We start from the raw sequence: 7,525 nt of genomic DNA, 5'->3' as shown, positions 1-7,525 counted from the left end.
ACAAAGTTACCGGTGAGGCTGATCTGAACTCTGCCATTAACTCTGTGCCCGCTGGATTATACCTTTACACACACCCACACCCACATACAGACACATCATTTACATGCGATTGTCTTGTATTATTGTAAATTTTCTTTTGTTTTGTAAATACACTTGGGTTGGTTGTTTATTTATCAGTATTGAGTAATACTTTTTCCTACTCCGTAGTTTAAATAGAAATGGAACTTTTGTTCCCATTATTTTGTTAGTACTCTACATTTTAATATTGTGGAGTGTTACATAGTGGTGGCCCGTACGGGGACTACATGCTGTTTCTTTTTGCTATAGTGTTTTTTTGTGTCCATAAATATGGAGGAAGAGACACACGTAAATGGAGGAGTAATTAATCAGAATCTAAATACTGATGAAACTGATGTAAATGAGTTAAGGTGTAGCTGTTATGAATGTGGGAAGCAGGAGAAGGCAGACGGGTGGTAAGGATCCAAATGCGGTTTATTTCAAAATAACAAATAAGCAAAACACAAAGAAAAGTCCACGAGTGGAAAAACTAACTCAAATACAAAAGAACACACAGCGGGTAGAACAGACAGCAAAACATCCACAACGAAAAAGGAACCTCGAGCGAACAAGAACAACATATCAACATACAACAACCGACAAGGGAATGGAGGAACAAACAGGGTTTAAATACACAAGGACACAATAAAGACTAAACGAGACACAGGTGAGAACAATGATGTGTGCAGGCAGTGAGGGAGGCCGGGAATTGTGGGAATTGTAGTTTTCTACAAGGACAGTGAGACTCGGGGTGGACAACAAGGAAAACATGACATGGAATGTGATCCGTGAAGGGTGAAACGGTGGCGCCGTAGGAGGCTCTAGAGGCAGAGACCTGGAAGGCTCTGGAGGTCGAGCCGAGGGAGGCTCAGGAGACAGAGCCGAGGGAGGTGGCGCCGTAGGAGGTTTCAGAGACGAAGACCTGGTAGGCTCTGGAGTCTCTGGGGGCAGAGCCGTAGGAGGCTCGGGAGGCAGAGCTGTGGGAGGCTCGGGAGGCGGAGCCGTAGGAGGCTCTGGAGGCGGAGCCCTAGAAGGCTCTGGAGTCACTGGGGGTAGAGCCGTAGGAGGCTCGGGAGGCGGAGCCGTGGAATGCTCTAGAGGTGGAGCTCTAGAAGGCTCTGGAGTCTCTGGTAGCAGAGCCGTAGGAGGCTCTGTGGGCAGAGCCGAAGGAGGCTTGGGAGGCGGAGCTGTACGAGGCTCTGGAGGCGGAGCCGTAGGAGGCTCTGGAGGCGGAGCCCTGGAAGACTTGAGAGGAGGAGCCCTGAGTGGCTCGACAGGTTCGAGAGGCGGAGCTCTGAAAGGCTCGAGAAACTTGAGAGGCGGGGCCCAGGGAGGCTCGGGAAGCTCGAGAGGCGGAGCCCAGGAAGGCTCGGGAGGCTTGAGTGACTTGGGAGGCGGAGCCCTGGAAGGCTCGAGGGGCTCGAGGGGCTTGAGAGGCGGAGCCCTGGACGACTCGAGTGCCTTGAGGGGCGGTGCCCTGGGAGGCTCGAGAGACTTGAGAGGCAGAGCCCTGGAAGACTCGAGAGGCTTGAGAGGCGGAGCCCTGGAAGGCTCGAGAGGTTTGAGAGGCAGAGCCCTGGAAGATTCGAGAGGCTTGAGAGGCGGAGCCCTGGAAGACTCCAGTGACCTGAGGGGCGGAGCCCTGGGAGGCTCGAGAGGCTTGAGGGGCGCAGCCCTGGGAGGCTCGAGAGACTTGAGAGGTGGAGCCCTGGAAGGCTCGGGAGGAGGAGCCCTGGAAGACTCGAGAGACTTGAGAGGCGGAGCCCTGGGAGGCTCGAGAGGAGGAGCCCTGGGAGGCTCGAGAGACTTGAGAGGCGGAGCCCTGGGAGGCTCGAGAGGAGGAGCCCTGGGAGGCTCGGGAGGAGGAGCCCTGAAAGACTCGAGAGACTGGAGAGACGGAGCCCTGGGAGGCTCGAGAGGCGCTGGCTCTTGGACAGTCATGGCTACTGGCGCTGGCCCTTGGACGGTCATGGCTACTGGCGCTGGCTCTTGGACGGCCGAGGCTACTGGCGCTGGCTCAGGGACGGTTGAGGCTACAGGCGCTGGCTCAGGGACGGTCGAGGCTACAGGCGCTGGCTCAGGGACGGTCGAGGCTACAGGCGCTGGCTCAGGGACGGTCGAGGCTACAGGTGCTGGCTCACTGACATCGGGGCTAATGGCTCTGGCTGGTTGACCGTGGGTGATGCGGGCTCTGGCTCGCTGACCGGGGCTGACGAGGGCTCAGGCTCGTTGACCGTGGCTGACGAGGGCTCAGGCTCACTGACCATGGCTGACGAGGGCTCAGGCTCACTGACCGTGGCTGACGAGGGCACAGGCTCGCTCACTGTGGCTGACGTGGGCTCTGGCTCGCAGAACGGGGCAGGCGTGGGCCGGGAGGCGGAAGCCCATCTTCTCTTCCTCCTCCGGGCAGACGAAGTGGGCCGTGCAGGCTCATGGGAAATGACTGGTGTGGGGGTTTGCTCGCTGGCAGGTGGGGCAGGCGTGATGGGAAGAGCCATGGGCGAGTGGGAAGTCTCCACTGCGGAAGGTGAGGTTGGGTCCTCCTCTGCCACGCCCACAGTGAGTGGCGAGCCGCTGACCAGTAAAGTCTCTTCCACGATTTCCTGCAGGGTCCAGCCGCACGTCGCCGGGGGCAGCCGCTCCTTCAGCGAGGGGTTCAGGTTACCCCAGAATAAAACCACCAAGGACGAGTCCGGGAAGTTGGAGATGTTTGCCAGCTCAAGGAAGTCCCGGACGTGGTCTTCTACCGGTCGGTCCCCTTGCTTCAAACAAAGCAGCTGGTAGTTGGCCTGCTTCCCATTATTTTGTTAGTACTCTACATTTTAATATTGTGGAGTGTTACAGGTTTACATGAGAGAAATTACATGATCATTATGGGTTTGCATTCAGTATGTGCTGTTGGGTTACAATTTTACTAAATTGGTGTGAAGTACTATATTTAGAGATCGGATGAGACACTACAACAGAAAGCATTTAAGAAGTACACAGTAAATACTGAATGCAGGTACAGATGTTCTTGGACACACAGTCACAAAGTAATACACAATCAGATGATTCTGAGTTTAAGAACCCTTTCTAGGGATCTCTTCTTGAGTGTACTTTTGTTTTAAATCATTGCTGTTTTACATATTGTTTCATGATTATTTTACTCTTTAAATGCAATTCAAGATGGCTTTTTAACATTAGTATTTCAGAATATTCTTCTCAAAATCAGAGTTGATAAATACCATTGTGACAACATGCCCCAGTATGGTATGACAACAGTCATCACAGTTGGCACAAACACTTTTTAATTCAAACATTATTTAAAAAAACATAGTTATAGAAAATAAAGAAACTGAGCAGCAGCAAGGAGAAAAGTAAATAAATATCTATATGTAGATTATCTATATCTATATATAGATATCTATACGTAGATTAGCAATTGTTCCTATGGGCCACGATATGTCTGCATGTCCGCTATATTGTTAAGGTCAAGAGTTGTCCATCAACACATGAAAGTAAATTGACAGATACAGTCTCCAACAGTCTGGAGTCTTTTCCAGCCAACTTTCAGATGATCTGATTTTCCATAAACATTGGGCAATATTTTAGATTTTAGTACATTTCTGATTTCCTTATAAAACAGGCTGTCGCTCACTTCGACGTTGTGTCGAAGAAGCGACACTAGGGGTCTCCCCTGAGTGCCGAATATGCCTCTGATCTATGAAAAAAGGCCAATGGGAATTAGGCAGACAGTATTTGCATACCCCGCCCCGGACATACGGATATAAGAGCGGGCAAATACATCGAGTTCATTCAGAAATCTTCTTCAGAGCCGATGGTCATGTTGCAGTCAGCTGCGAATCACACACCTGTTCCTGTTTTCCTCTGACGCTTGCCTGTTGGATTTGATAGCGCATTACAGCGGCTTTCTCCTTCTCTGCACTGCAGTGCAGTTTGCCCCTGGGCGCGTCGACAGCGCAAGAAACTTATAAAAGAGTGATTTTCTCTGAAAGATTTATTTCCTCTAAAAGAGCAAATACACAGCGGCGTTGAACGTCCTTTTCAGGACGCGTCTTTATAAATATGCCCTTCCGCCCCTGCGTAGTTTCTGGATGCGGTAGAGTGCTCTCCGCTTCAGATGGCCACAGGCGTTGTCTTGTGTGTCTGGGTTACGATCACACCGAGGCAGCGTTTGTGGATGGTTCATGTTCTCACTGCGAGAGCATGACCATGGCAACGTTGCGGTCGCGGCTTGCTTTCAACCGAAAGCACGCCACTCCAGCCACCCCCCGCATTGCTCCTTCTTCCCACGGGATTGAGGATGGTGCAGCTGGCGATGGAGGCGATCTGGGGATGGCATTGGGTGCAGTTCCACTGGGTATGCCCCCTCGGACCACCCGTCCCCCGGCACGCTCGTTGACTCCCGTCCGTGCTCGAGGCAACAGCAGCTCACCTCACGGCCAGTCTGCCTATCCTCTAGAACTCGAGGTGGATGAGCTCGCTGCTGCATCAGAGAGTGCAGTGTCTGACGCTGAGGACTCCCCTGGGCTTCCGCCTTCGGGCCTGCATGCCCAGGCTGAGGCCGACGCGCAGATGTCCGATATGCTTGCCCGGGCCGCCGCCAGCGTGGGGCTGGACTGGAATCCTCCATCCTCCCCACAGCCATCGCGGTTGACTGGTTCCTGGGGGTTCTGCGCCACTCAAAGCCGCGGGTGGAGGGCTGTTGAATTTATTTCATTTGCCGCATCCCCTACACGGGGCTGCAGTACCCACATTCTCAATAAAAGAGCTATTTCCTTTGTCTCTGGGTCACCTGGCCCGCAAATGCTGTTCTCACGGCACTCTGCCGCCACACTCAACAGTCCCGGCACACTGGACGCGGACCCTCCACCCCACAACTGTTCCCCGGCCGGCCGGTTCTGACGAGTCCAGAGGACGCCGCTACAGGACCTCCTCCTCAATCACGAACCCGCCCCTTGCCAGGAGTGTGGAGCAATTTTAGTGCTTTGAGTCTTTTCTCAGCACTAGAGCATCGGAACGCGTCCACGCCTCCCGACGCCATACTACCTGCTCCGCCTCACTGCTCCGCCCCGCCGGGTACATCAAAAATAATCGTCCCCTTGGTGCCCCTAGCACAGAGCTTGGATGCGTGGCTTTCACTTCCCAACCCGTCATGCTGGCTGGCCCTGACCATCCGACTCGGTTACGCAATTCAGTTTGCCAGGCCCCCGCCCCCCTTCACTGGCATCCACTTCTCTGCAGTACACGGCGAACATGCCAAATCCCTGCGTGCGGAAATTGCTACTCTTCTACTCAAAGACGCGATAGAGCCTGTCCCTCCAACCGAGATGAAGAAGGGTTTCTGCAGCCCTTACTTCATCGTACCCAAGATAGGCGGCGGCTTACGACCGATCTTGGACTTGCGAGTTTTCAACCGGGCCTTGTACAAACTCCCGTTCAAAATGCTCACGCAAAAACACATCCTAGCTTGCATCCGGCATCTAGATTGGTTTGCAGCGGTAGACCTGAAGGACGCATACTTTCACGTCTCAATTCTGCCTCGACACCAACCCTTCCTATGGTTCGTGTTCGACGGCCAGGCGTATCAGTACAAAGTCCTCCCCTTCAGCATGTCTCTGTCCCCTTGCGTCTTCATGAAAGTTGCAGAGGCAGCTCTTGCCCTGCTCCGAGAAGTCGGCATCCGCATACTCAATTACCTCGAAGACTGGCTCATCCTGGCCAGTGTACAGGGATGTACACTGCGTTACTACGCACTCACAGAGACTAGGTGCTCAGGAACCTCAGCTGCTTAGGGCTTCAGGTCAACCGAGAAAAGAGCAAACTCACCCCGATTCAGAGTATCTTTTTTCTCGGCATGGAGTTAGACTCAGTCTCGATGTTAGCACGTCTCACCAACGAGCGGGCGCAGTCAGTGCTAGACTGCCTCGCCACCTTCAGGCCAGACGCAACGGTACCTTTAAAACTTTTCCAGAGGCTCCTGGGGCATATGACATCCTCCGCAGTGTCCCGCCACTGGGGTTGATGCATATAAGACCGCTTCAGCACTGGTTTTAGACTCGAGTCCCGAGACGAGCATGCCGCCAAACGTTCAAACCCTGTACAGACCTCTGCTTTTTACGGGCAGGAGTGCCCCTGCAGCAGGTGTCCCGATACGTACTGGTCACGACCGACGCCTTCAGATCGCATTGAGGCGCCGTGTGCAACGGGCACGCAGCCGCAGGCCGTTGGACTCAAGTCACTGCGCGCCACTCACATCCCCAGCAACCTCAATGTGATGGCGGACGCACTATCACGACAACGTTGGCCCGGTGGAGAGTGGAGGCTCCACCCCCAGTCGGTTCAGCTGATTTGGGAACGATTCGGCAAGGCCCAGATAGACCTGTTTGCCTCCCAAGAGACCTCCCATTGCCCGCTCTGGTATGCCCGAACAGAGGTGCTGGCACACAGCTGGCCCTCGGGGCTGCGCAAGTACGCATTTCCCTCAGTGAAACTGACCGGGTGGACCGCTTGCACATAGCGCCCATTCCCTCCACTGAGGTAATACCGTGCGCCTATACCCCAGGAGATCCCATGAACTCGGCTCCCTGGATGACTCCTCCCTAGCCCTCTGGTCTGCAAAATCAGCAGAGGAATTCGCTGATCAAGACCAATGTGGGTACTCAATTTACCCTGTACTGGAAAAGGTGCTCCACAGGACGGGCTCCCATGTGGACTTTTCCCCCTGTGTGTATCTTCTGCGGTACAGTTCCCTTGTGAGCAGACCCGAGTTTCCCTTGGGCAGTCCTAACGGACCCCCAGTCGCCGTGTTTGTAGCAACTCCTCCCTCCCAATGAGGTAGGATCTACCACCGCGCCATTCTCCAGCTGTGACCTAAAAGCCCATGTGATGTATTTCACCACCTCTTCACCTCCAGGTGTGGCAGGTGTGGTCTCCGCAGGGTCCTTCCTCGATGCATATGATAGCGTTAAGATGGCCCCAGCCGCTTTAACTCTATGCGAGAAACATAGAGAGAAAAAAGGCGCGACTGGCGCGGCCTGCTCCCATGCTTGGCAAGTCGCCTTGTTCCCCCCTGTCGGGGTAAAGAACCAGAAGGCTTTGACGATTTTATGGGGCATGGAGAAGGGTATGTGCAGCCTGGCACAGCCGGTTGCTTTGGCACGTAAAATACCTGACCGCTCCTGTGTCAGCAGTACATGTACACGGCTCAGCTCATGGCGTGATTTAAATTGGACCCCTAGTGTCACTTCTTCGACACAACGTCGAAGTGAGCGACAGACGGGGAACGTCTAGGTTAGGGATGGAACGTCTAGGTTACGGATGTAACCTCCGTTCCCTGATGGAGGGAACGAAACGTTGTGTCCTCCCGGCCACGTCACTGAACCGAGCCACTGTTGCGGCCGAACCTCATTGTCGGCTCCTCATAAAAATCCTGAATGAAACAGACGCACTTCCCTCCCTTTAT

This window comes from Xyrauchen texanus, chromosome 37 (assembly GCF_025860055.1).
Source record: "Xyrauchen texanus isolate HMW12.3.18 chromosome 37, RBS_HiC_50CHRs, whole genome shotgun sequence".
NCBI classification, from domain to species: Eukaryota; Metazoa; Chordata; class Actinopteri; order Cypriniformes; family Catostomidae; genus Xyrauchen; species Xyrauchen texanus.
This window is presented reverse-complemented; position numbering follows the sequence as displayed.